The sequence below is a fragment of the Vanellus vanellus genome (genome assembly GCF_965231255.1).
Source record: "Vanellus vanellus genome assembly, chromosome: Z".
Taxonomy (NCBI): domain Eukaryota; kingdom Metazoa; phylum Chordata; class Aves; order Charadriiformes; family Charadriidae; genus Vanellus; species Vanellus vanellus.
Genome location: NC_138908.1, coordinates 45,898,923 through 45,912,332, shown reverse-complemented (window position 1 = coordinate 45,912,332; position 13,410 = coordinate 45,898,923).

Genomic DNA, 13,410 nt, shown 5'->3' with positions numbered 1-13,410 from the left:
CCCGTCCTGCCGCAGACGCTGCAGTGCACACGGAAGGGAAGGCCCTTTAAGTTATATGTTCTCTAAATGATGTCAGCTTTACCTTGCAATACAGGTGCAAAGAGAGGCTTTGCCAATATTTTGTGAGGGATGGGTTTCATCCGGGTTTTTTCTCCGGCTGACTATGCCTTGGTGTTTTTTGTTCCCAGGGCTTAATTTGATAAGGTACTGCATGAGGACTGAGGATGCTTAATGCTGCAGGGACCAAGCTGATGACAACCCCATTCAGGGGGAAAGTCCTCACTGTAAGAAAAGCATAGCATAGTTTTTGTGTTGATCAGCTATTATAACAAAGGTGGGGAGAGAGATAAGAATCAGCAAATATTCAGCATGTTTTTCTTCTTTACTGCAGTCAAGAAGATGCCTTAAATTCCTTACACAAAGACTAATATACAAAACCCAGACTTTTTCTCATTTTAAATTGGCATTTGCCTTCTGCTTGTTTATTTTAAATATGTTGCATTTTATAAATTCAGAACTTGTAAGCTCAGAGTGGGATGCTTCTCATGGCCCCAAGCAAACATCTCTGATTTTAACATCCTATTATGCATGGATGAAAAGCTAAGCTAATAACTAATTTTCACCCTCACAACACAGGCATCTCTGACAAGATTAAAAGAAATTGTCTTTAAGGGATGTTTACTAACATTAGCCATAACTGGACAAACGGGCAAGTAAGGAAGCAAAGTATGATCCTGCATTAGAACTAGGCAATTTTGGCGGTGCACATAAGAAAATACACAACATTTAAAAGAGAGGAAAAGACACAGGCAGAGAACGCATCATATTAACGACACATAAGATCCACCGAGGAAAATACTATGAAGGAAATGCCTAAATGATTGAAAAATGAGCATCTAGTTTCATGCTCTCTGTGAATATTGCACAATCTTTCCTTATCTTTTATGCCCAAACTGGATGTGTTGTTCATCGCCACAGTATATGTGAGAGCATATGTAACAAATACGTCGCAGAGAACAAGTGGTATCTCTTTCTCTTCATCCAGGAACATGTTAATATGAGCTCAGATACAGAAGTTTACCTCTTTATAATGAAATAATGTAACTACCATTTTTCATCTTGATAAACATAACCCTTTAAGCAGCTACCAATAGAAACTGAAACGCTGCAGGAAATAGTACAGCTGGTCATGTAAACAGTTCCTTTGTTCAACTTCTCAACAGTTGTGTCGCGGTTGAAGTAAAACAGGACCGATTTTATTCAGTAACTTTACTTTTAGCTGGGCCTCTTCTAACTACCGAAATTAACAGCATATTGTACAGAAACTATTCGTTCTAGGAGTGATAAGACCTATGTTTATAGCTGATGCACAGGCATGGTATGCAGAGAGGCTCCTGCTTATGCTTATTGCTATAACAGCCAATGCCAAATAACTTGGTTATTTGCCCCGTTGGAGTGTCGGAAGTGGAAAAGCTTTGGATGCACTGCCTTTTAGCTGAGAGAAAATATATATGTGTTTGTGGTCACTAAAGACATTACAGTACTTTCCAAGGAGATGTTTGTGAACGTCAGTGTCACGGCTAAATTGCAGCTTGGGTATCGAGGTCTACCTAAACTTCCCCATGTGGTTTGTCTGAAGCTGTTCTCTACTTCCTTTTTTCTCCTGGATGGCCATGTAGTGTAGCTCAGTGTAGCCTAATAATGATGACATTTTGTCTTGTGCTTTTTCATTGGAGAAATTAAAGGTTAATAATCTCCCTCCATGTTTTTCTGGGTTTGGTTTGGTTTGGTTTGGTTTAGTTTGGTTTCCCTAAAGTGCTGTGCACCTTTAAAAGCTCACTGAGATAATGGGGCTGTAAAAATTCAACTTTCTCTTACTCATTATCATTACTGGCAACATGAAGATGCTGTTTACATAGAAAGCAAGGCTAAAAATTCTGAATAAGAGAAAAGTCACCAAGAAATTCCCCTGACAATTAGTGATGACTGCAGTTAAGATTTAACTGTATGGTTGTCGCAAAAATTGATATAGGCATTACCAGCCACTATGCAAGTTGTGATGTATCTCTTAGTGGCAGAATACAGATCAATTGCTCATTTCAACTGAAAAGACAAGAGTGGGCTAGGAAAAAAAAATAAAATTGAAAGACAGTGGATATCACATGACCAGTGCTGAGTCTACACTGCAGTGCAAGACGTGACTGCAATTTGTGTCAACGCAGTTAAGACAGATTTAAAAATTAACTCTGATATCAGTGGCAGTGTAGATGCAGCAACGTGAACTTCAACTGGTTAAAGGCATTAACCAGGTTCATTTGCCTGTGTTTTGCACCTTGCACCGAACTCCAGAGAGCGACTGCAACACTGTTTGTTCTCCAAGCAAGTTTATTCAAAGCAGAACTGTGCGTTTCTGCAAATGCTGCTGTCACACCTGGAGCGTGACATTTTTTGCCTCTGTTCAGGTGGTACAAACCATCTGGAAAACTAATCTAGCTGGCTTGCAGAGGATTCCCCATTTGTTAAAGCACTTTTCCAGAGCATGGCCCACTATACCTGACCTTCAGTTATGAGTGATCCCTCAGAGTCTCAGGTAGTCAGCAATGACAGAACAGTTTTAGATGGCTCTAATTTATGCCAAACCCAATCTGGCTCCTGCCAGTCCCAAAATCACAGAAGTGCAAACATAGATTCAAGCTACATTTTTCCTACCTTTCCTTTCTGTTCAGGCAGACAAAGGCCTTATCCAGCAATAACCTGCAGGTTAACTTGGAGAAGTCTCTTCTTAAACCATTTAGAAATCAGAATTAAAACTGTAAGGAAAATATTTTATAGTCAGAACGTTGTAGCTGAAAATAGAAATCTGAAAGCCTAGGAATAGCTAAGACTTGACAGCAACCTTAAATGTACCCTTTTTCCTTTGTTTATTTTTCCTATTACTGAAGGAAGAATCATTTCTCAGGGAACAAAATACACTTATTTATAACACAGTATGTAATCAGTTCAATCTATCCCCTACCCATAGCAACAACAAAACTTCTACTCAGAACACTGAACAGGAATACATTAAAAACATGACATGAGCCCTTCAGAGGTTTTCAATTATTAGTTTTCTTGCATTGCACAAAGGTACAAGCTGTCATTGTATAGTGGCTTTTTAAAATGCAGAGTATGAAATAGATGTGTTTCCTCCACATACAGCCTTTAAGCACAACCACTGCAAAATTTAAACTCTCCCTCTTTTTAATCTCCTTGCCTCTTTAATAACTCTCGACTACTACTTAACCTAACAATAAAAAAAAAAAAATAGTTTCCATAGATGGAAGATATAACAATGCAAGGCAGCAGAGTCTACAGGGTAGGATATGGATCTTTGGGATGCTCCATTTCTTTTCCAGGCTATGCCATTAGCTCCCTGTGTTGCTACAAGCAGGTCATTCCATTTGGCTACTGCTAGTTCCCTGCTATGCAAATAGCAACAACACCACTCGTCCATGTTTTAAAATCGTCTGAGGAAATAAACTTGGATTTACTTGTTAAAAACTAAGACTGATTCCAAAATTCAAGACTGAAGTCCATGACAGTACTTCTACTGGAAGATAATGCATAAAAATAAATATTACTGCTAATAAGAATGTAAATGTGGATAATTATGTACAATTTATTTAGATCAGTGTTCGCTCTTAAGTACATAAAAGACTTATATTACATTAGTTTATTTAAAGTTAACAGTAAAGCCAAATGAACTTGTCTAAACTTGCTTCTGCTGTTGAAAGCTGCATTTCTTTGAAATTTTGCTAGTGTGGCCATGGATTCTAAAAAGTGCCAGTTTGTGATCTTCACCTTGCACATTATTATTTATTAACATCTTTGGACGAAGGAGAACAATATAAGAATGAAAAAACCTACAGCCTTTAAAAGAGTAACAGTTCAGACTATCATACACAGAGTTTGGAGATTCCTGCTATGTCTTTCAACTTGAACAGATAAAGATGTCCTTAACCACAGTGACTGGGAACAGGCTACTTCTCACTTCAGCATAGGGCATTTATCACATGATCCTTTCCAAAGATTGCATAGAATGAATATCCCTGTGCCTGAATTTATCTTGTACTTTTGTAATCAGCCACTCCTGGGAATATGGTATAGGGCATATACCTTGTTTAAAACTCATACGTTATATTTTACAAATGGTGTTTTTTAATTAGTACTTTCCACAATTAACCCAGCAAGCAGTTCAGTGTCAAAGAAGTTTAAAAAATTGTATGATAACAGAGGACTACTTAAGGAATTAGTTCTTTCCAAAGCTGTCATAATGGGAAATAGAACAGTTCAATATATTTTGTAAAATATTAGCAAATACGCTTCAGGAAAATTCAGTAGAAATTGGTGTAAAAGCAGAAATACTATGCTGATATGCTTTCAGCCATATGTTATGTTGTTTTATTTTTCAGCACGTCATCAACAGTTTTCTTTTGATATGATCAAAGAACCACACACATTCACTCAAACAAGGTATAAAGAAATCTGTGCTTCTATTTTTCTTCAGTTTTCAGTCCTTCATTTTTGTCTGTTCTTTAAACAAGAAACCTTGACTGTTCTCATGGCTAAGATATTCATCAATTAAAAGTGAATTATTTACTACAAGAAAGCTAAAAACTTCAGGACCTTTCAGATATGCATATCAATGGCAGGAAACTGATTGCACTCCAGGGAGATATTCTCAGTTATCACAGAAACACTCAGACTTAGCGCTCTAGTGATTAGTGCAGGGAAAAAATATATATAGACAACTGGATTAAATGGAAGCAACTGATTTTGGCCTAGAGAACTGAGCTTGTAAGGTAATTCCTGTACATATTCTGGGCTTTCATTAGTGACTAGAGGTACCCATTATTATACAGGCTTGCGCTCTTCTGCTATAGGGCTGGGCTACAAGATAGTGCATCAAGATGAAAGAAACTTTCATTTTTTGCAGTAATGATGCAAAATCTCCTAGTGTCCACAAGTGCCAAATGTAGCAATAAACATACAGCCACCAGGCACATTGTACCAACTGTTTCTTGATCCCATCAAATCTCAGAAGATAGTTTGTACTAAGAGGGAAAGTTTTTAGGGATGCTTACTGCCGATGATATTCAATATAGCCAGTTTGTATTGGAACACCTCTACCTTCTGCTCAGGGAGAAGGAACAGCCTTATGGAGACAACTATCTTCCATATTTTGCTCACTAAGTGGTGAAAAATCATGGCTCGGGCCAAAAAGTTATCTACTTATGTTAAAAATAATGAGGACTTCTTTTGGAGTTTGTTCAAATGCACAATTGAAGTTCTTTTCAGATGCCCTGTGAGCTTCTTCTTTAAGAGGCTGTGTGCAAACTTCTTCTCTGCAACTAAAGAATCGAAGTTTAAGCCACAAAAAAATTGTAGGCACTTTAACAGATCCACAACTCTGGATCCATTCCTTAGTCTCCAGCACATGGAGTGGGTTAGAGAAAGGGAGCATGAGTCTGAGATCCTGAGTTCACACCAACTCCCACTTGTCAGTGTTCTTGGCACAGTTTAGCACTCTTTTGAAGCACTACCAGAGCTGAATCTGTACTATGTTCCTTTATTTTTCTAGTTCTGGCTTGGCAAGCTGGCTGTTTCTGTGCCTACAACAGAGATGTGTTTTGTCCATGATGATGTTCACAGTAGCCAGTACGAGAAAGCCGTCTGAAAAAAAACTAGTGGGAAATGCCCCAAATGTCCTCAATATTGCTTCTCTTGGTAATTTACAGCTCCAGCTATTTCAGAAACTTTCAAGTTTAGGTGGAGAGTGCATGTCAGCTTGTGTAGATCTGCCATTGCAGATGCATTGCTTGATGGATCCGGGGCAAAGCTGTGAGCAGACAGAGGGTGTGTGTACCATGGCCAGAGCGACCTGGGGACCTGAAGCACCTCCTGCTTTAGCTGTGCAACTGTTCAGATAACTGCAAGTGTGGACTTAGAGACTAATGAGGCAGCAAGATACAAGGTGTGGTGGTCTAAAGTTGAGATCCACAAACACGTCTTCACAGGGCACTAAACACTTTGGTTGAATCTGGGGCCAACACTACGTTGCAGATTTGACCCTAGCACCTGACTTTGAAAATGAAGTTGAGAGTTTCATGACAAACAAGACTTGGAGCTGAGAATATAATAAAAATACCAAGTACTGCAAGATTGGTGCTAAAATTGTAAGCACCAGCAGCGTCATTCTGAAATCCTCCCTTCACCAAGGTCAGTGAGAGTTTTACTGAGGACCTGACAGGCTAAGGACTTCATGCTATGTTTTAGAGGCAATATAAAACTCTGTAAGTCTTGACCGTATCTACTCATCTCACCCTGCCTACTAAAGCCCTGGAAACTTCTCAATGATCCTGTTTTTAAACTGGCACCACTGTTTAATTACAGGTTGCTTAACTGCTGAAGACCAAGTGTACCCACATGGTTTTAAACATTTATGTCCCGCCACGGAAAATTACATTCTCTTCAAAAGAAAAGTGAAAAAGAAAAATTCAGAATTTTCTAAAAAAAATGCAGCAAATGTGCAGCAAAGAAAGACAAGAAATAGGATCTAATATATAGCTTCTAATAAGCACAGGGTAGTTAACCCAAGGATCTTGGCCATGTTCCAGTTCTAATAATTGCATTTTAGCTCTCTAAATTCCCTCTGTAATTTCATATAGGTAGAGAATTCTTCAATTCCTGTCCTAAACTGTTGTGTAGATTTGCTATTCATTAATGAACAATACCATTTTCCAGTCAGGAAAAGTTTAAGTCATACATAAACTATTTGTATTTTATCAAATTATCTATTAAGAAAATGCCCTAACTCCAGTTTAGTCACATGGAACTTCTCAGGTAGTTTCACTGGTGAAAAGAACTGCGGTTCTCCAAAGGCGTACTTCTCTTCAGTTGAAATATCTAAGATTTTAATATTGCAATACACAGCAGTAGTATCTTTGAATGAGAGAGTATACATGCCATACTTTGAATAAGAGAAGGTACGTTATTCAGATGGCCACAAAAGGAAACGTGTAACATAGGCATAAAATGTATATCACTAATGTTCTACAACATGCATATCTACCAAAGCAAAACCAGAACAGTTTTTCCCTGAATTATTCTCTGTCATTTGAGTACATTTTTTCTGATGCTCAATCTTTAGCGAGTGCATTACGGACTCCTCCAGGGAGCAGAAAATGTGTTTTTTAAGTAAACATGAAATGCTTTGATAAATCAAAACATTCAAATGAGATTACTATTGGAAAAAAATCTATTCACTTTTTAACTGAAGTTCTATTGTTTAGGATAATAATAAAACCCTTTGTCCCAAAAGAGTGAAACAAATTTTTATTCATTGTTGCCATACTGCATATTTCTTAAAAAATAAATTGTCATATCAAATGTAAATAACGTATTCCCATAAGCTAATCACAAAGAAGTAGAAATTGCCTACAGCATACTGAGTGATTGGTATTTTAATGTGGTAATTAAAAGAAGCAGCACCTTTCCAGTACAAATATTCCTGTATCACAGACATTCAGTAGCCTACACCTTTACCTATTTAATAGGAAGCAAAGCAACCCTTAGTGCAAACAAATCACTCATCTTTTGAATATTGACCTGTGACAGTAAATTTCAGACCACTGCTTGGAATGGTGCTGGGTAAAACACCAGAGGATTATTTTTACCTGAAAAAAACACTTCTTGCTACTTGTTACCATATATTGTTTTAAATTACACCTTGGAATCTTATGACTATGCAGAGATTTGTTTTTATAGAGGTAAGCCCCAAAATACCTACTTTAAAGTAAAAGCTTTATTTTTCAGCTTTAAAATACAGATTACAAGCCTGATATTGCAAGGCAGTATGCATTGTTCAGTAGTGCCTATTATTTGCAATAGGGTCCTTGCAATTAATCGAGACTGCTCCGTAAGTGGAAGATGCAGTGTATACCTCTACACGCATTGCTTACGTACTGTACTACAAGTGGTAACACTGACATTAAAAGTAGTATCGAGCAGGAGCCAGATCTTCAGACATGTAAACTGCAGGAGCCTTATTGCAGTTGCCTGAGGCACGATGGTTTATAGCACTATAGGTTTTAGCTTTGTGTTGAGAGAAATAAAACGACTAAATATGAGCTACAAGAGTATGACTCATACACAGTAGCGTTTGGAAAGTTTAGATAACTAAACAGAAATCAGTCAATGTTTAGATAAGTAAAAGTACCTGTGAATATTGAGAGAGCTCTTGCCCCAAAATGACTTTCATAGAAATCTAAGTCCACCACCACTTTCAGCTGGACCATAAATTCTTAAATCAGGAGATCTGATCTCAGCAAGTTTGAGAAAGATACCTAGCTCATAAACCTAACAATCTGGTAAAAGTCCAGCAAGGCATTTAGGTATGAGCTTAATTTTAATCTCACAACTAGCTTAGCTTAATTAATAGCACAACTCATGGCCTTAAAGCTAAGCAAACGCTTAAAGCATTTTATTGACTGAGTTACAACTTTTAGATCAGAGCTTCTTTGGGCTGCTTCTCAGACACCGCCAGATTTGTAGTTACTGTGAGACTAGAACAAGTGTTGATGTCAAGGAAACCCTTGCAATTCTGTAAAAGCCAAGGGGCACGCAAATTGCATGTCTTTGCAAGGGTTCCTGGATTTACACGTACTAACCTTGGAGCCTCTTCCTGAAATATAATAAATAATTTACAAATTCCACAGCCCTGTACAAATATTAATTACAGAAAGCCTTATCACTCTTCCTTAGCAAAAGTGAAAATAAATTGTCCAAAGCAAGGCAGTGAGTAGCGGAGCTGGTAACACACTTCTAATACCCATTTATTTGCTCCCTACTTTGATTTGATATCTGATTCAAAGATCTAGACACTGTGTTTGACAAATTAGACTTTGGGCTGAGGTTATTGCATTTCAGCTAATCAGTTCTCGGTGGAGAATCAGAAAAATTCTTTTTTACTCTTTTTGGGCCTCTGGTTTCCAGTGAGGGGAGTAGGCAGTGCACTTCTTTTTCATTCAGAAACCTACTCAGTGTAAATTTATAGCTAAAGAATTCCCTAAAGTGAAAGGATCTTTAGATACAGTATGTGAGTACAACCTCCTCCCTCTCGGATCCAGAGACCATGCACGTCTCATTTGAGGGGGGTGGAAAGGGTCTCTCTTTGTTCAAGTATGCCCCTAGTTCTTCTCTGTTACCAGAACTGCACATCCACCTCATCTCTGCCTGCTCAAGGTGCTGTTACTCCTGCATCATCACAAGTACCTACATTCTTCTCAGTACACAAGTTGTGAGCTCTAACACTTTATAACATGAAAAAGCAGTCTAAACATTAGAATCCAGAGCACTTCTTTATGAATTAATTAGCACCACAGTACTTGACCTCTTAACTAGGCTGTGGTCTGTAATTTGAGGGTTATCATCATCAGCCCCTATATAACTCATACAGTAGATCTGTGAACACTGCCTTCTAATTCAGAGTAATAATCTTCCTACAGTTGTGTTCATTGTTGTTCTTTAACTGTGGGGAAAAAGAAATATAACAATTCAATTGACCGAATCTAGTATTTATCTCTCTCTTGCTATCTCCTATCAAGAAGTTACAGAGCACTGTTCATAATATCTGTTTAGTAAAGTCAATAGTAAAAGGCTGGTGTAGAAAATAGGTACAGCACATTTTAATAAAAATATCCATGAAATTTGGTAGGTAGAAAGCTTTTATAAACTCTGGTTTCTGCTAGGTTACTGTATTAGGAGTCTCAAAGCTTCCTCCAGTTAAGGTTAATTTATTGTTTGTATTAGCGCATATGCCTTAAGAATGTAGAGAGTATTTCCCACAGATCGGTTAATAAGATGCAGCACAGAGAAAGGGCCAATGAATCTGTTTGTTACAGTCTACTTAGTGAAGCTATGACTACAATACTCCAGTGCTGAAGTCAGTGAAAAGACACCAGCACAACAGAATCCAAGGAAAATGCAAGCTGATACAGCACAAAAGATTCTTTGTTTAAGAGCAGCAGAAATTTCCAGCAGCTATCTGTACAAAAATGCACGATAGAAGAGAATGTAATTAAATAACAAAACAAACCCAAACTAAAAGAGAATCGTTATAAACCAGGACAAGGACACTTTGTTTTTAAGTGCACACAATGAATTTTAAAGATCTTTCTTCAGAAGGGGCAATAAAGTATTATGGAGGAGTTGACATGTGATGGATGGGTGGGTTCTGAAAAACCACATTATCAATTACTTTTTCATGTTTGGCTCTGGTCCAGTAATTTTTATTTGAACAGGCCACATGCTAGCATGGTTTTGATTGCAGGAAGTGACTGACTGTTGTTAAAGGGGGTACAAGTCATTTACTATCTTCAGCTTTACTCTATCCCTCCTCTTTCTGATAGCGACTCTGTTATAGCAGGCACTGTTTCAATTTTTAAAAGCCACAAAAAAAAAAAAAAAACCCAACCAAACAACCACAAGGAAAAAAAAAAGTTTGTTTAGTAAACTACTCCCTGTTTTGTTTTCAGCCAGCTCACATCAAGTTCAATCCAATATATCTTGCAGGTTGTTCAGAAAACAAGTGATTTGATTGCCCCTCAAGTTTATTTCCCAATCAGTTCAACCCTGTGTGTCGTATCCCTTCTCTCTCTTATACCAGCATTCATCCAAAGCAGTGCCAATAAACCCGGTGGAGTCACTTGAGCTACAAGCAATTAGGGAGTAAAATCCCCATTCACTGTTTCCTTAAGTAAACTTTACAGAGGTTCGTGAGATTGCCTCATCAAACGGATTAGTTATCAGGAACAAAACGTCACTGTTCACCTTTGAGACAGGTGTGGGTTAAAGGACTGGCTGATACCTGGAGTCCCTGGAGTGAGGATCACTGCATGCATACCCAGTTACAGAGACAGAAACAGTCCTTCAAACAACAATCACTTCCTCTTTGCTTTCTTTCACTGTGGATTGTGAAGGTCAATTCACGAGCACCCAGTGAAGAGAATTGCATTGTTTTCACTCAGTTTTCACAGACACCAGACTATGACCCCTACTATAAATTATACCTAGAACACAGGACAGAGTGTCACGACTTCCAGAATCATTTTTGCTCCACTCCAGGAGACTGACGGCAGCTCTTGGTCCCACAGAAGATACTCTGGACTCCCCATTGGGCTCCTCTTTGGTGTTGGGGATACAAAAGAAAAATGTGTCAAGGACAGAAAAGGCAAAACTACAACGTGATGATGTAATTCATGCTAGGAGAGCATGAACTCTTAGCTCTCCAGAGCCAGGTGAACAGGGATAACAGAAAGGTAACCTCACGTGCTGCTTTGACGTAATCTGATGACTTGGCAATATTTTTCACATCACCTCAAAATATGCATATAATCCAGAAAAGCCTAATGTTGACCATTTTCTGAAGAAAGGATTGCTGCCTCCATGGATTTGTCCACATCCGTATATATAGTCACTGTACGTTAATCCATTAAACACAGAAATAGAAGCGGAATGGATTCAGTGGTTCTCAAAATCCATTTACTGTTTAAAAGTTTCAATGCTGAAATATGCTAAAAGTTTAAAACTGCCTGGACTTCCATAAGACAGCAGGAACTTTACACTGCAACTAATAAATTTACTTGAAGCACATCATGTTCACTATTTCCATTCTGAATAATAACTGGAGAGGAATTATTTTTCCCAATCCTTAGGAAGGAAAAGTGTATTTAGAGAACAACTCTGGTTGTTCATCAGATGAAAAACACTGCTGTTGAATTAGAGCTTTCCATTGTTTTAGAAGAATAAACATATATACAGCAGCTATTTGTTGAAATCAGTCCCTGCTAAAGACATTAATCTTTTTATATAGTAATTCCATAGCTAGTAAAGAGGTGTGTACATCTTACTCATGAATGTTGCTGCTAGGGAAGGTGTAAAGAAAATGAAATTGTTTCACAATAAGCAGTATCTAAACTTCCAATTCCCCGTGCTTGCTGAGTCTGCAGCACAATGACAGCATGCTAGTCAACTTCAATATATAATTGAAGATTAAAAGAGAAATGGTGTCTTTATCCTTTCAGAGCAACCAGGAAATTTGCAGTATATGATGTGAAAAAGAGAAGTTCAAAATCTTATTTACACTCTGAAAATAAGTTAAAAATCTGCTTTGAATTTTTGCCCTATATAATATTTTTGTGCTGCTCAGTTTACTCACTTTTGCCAAAGTACAGAAACATTAAAAGGGCCAATATAAAGAACATAAAATTAAAGATATATTACATTAATTTTAAATTATTTTTCTTTGTTTTGACCTCTTACCTTTCAGTACTGCTTTCCTCACCCTACTTAATTCACCTTGAACTGGTAAAATTAAATTGGTTTGTATAGTTTTCTTGCAGGACAAAATATAAATAATTTGACAATGTTAACTTCCAAACAGTGATACTTTCTTTTTTATCAATATTTCGTGACAAAAATCCCCTTTTCAACTTAGTATTTGCTTCTGAAAAGCTGAAGTTTAAAAAAAATGTGGAATAGTACTCATTGCACGTAAGAAATCTTCAGTCAAAGACTTAACTCAAAGAATTGGATTTATTCAGTAATTAATATGTGCCAGAGGCTAAATGGTGACTTTTGTTAGTGGTGGTGTGAGGGCTGGCATAACTTACTTTCTTTACCTTCAGGGGCATGGACTGCCGCTTGGGTAGCATGAAGGCATGCTAAATCCACTCTCCTTGTTTTCTAATATTGCTAGCAGACTCCTAACGCAGTAAGCACTGAAACCTGGTTAGAGAAGTTAAAAGCCTGGGAAAAATGGTAAGCCCTGTGTTTTCATACAGTCATCACTCCTGAGAGGGAAATCCTCATTCTTCTTATATTGGGGGTGAACACAAGGGAGGTGCTGTCATGTAAGTGGATGACTTCTTCCTTGTTATAACTCCAGCTTTCAGTGCTTAGACCAGCCCACACATTTTCTTGTGAAACCATCCAATTAATTTTTCGAAGCTACGAAAGATTTGGATCTAATGCTGCAAATGAACTGGGGGACTTTACGTTACTGAGATTAACATGGTTCCCACACATAAAGTTCACTAAGAAATATTGTATTCTCATCCAGGAGTATAACTTGTTATCCAGCTGCAATGTGACTGTAAGCTATAATTGTGTGAAAATGCTTTGTTCAGGTCCAGCTTTGTCGGTTTAAGCTGTATTGCACATAGTCCATGTTTATTGCAAGTGAGAAGAATGTTGCCACAAGATGTGGGATAAACAGCCTTATGGCTACAACTGTTTCGCAAACGTTGCAGGTGGGCCTCCAGACCAAGTCACCCCCTTGCAGAAAGTGAGGGGTAACTAGGTAGCACTCAC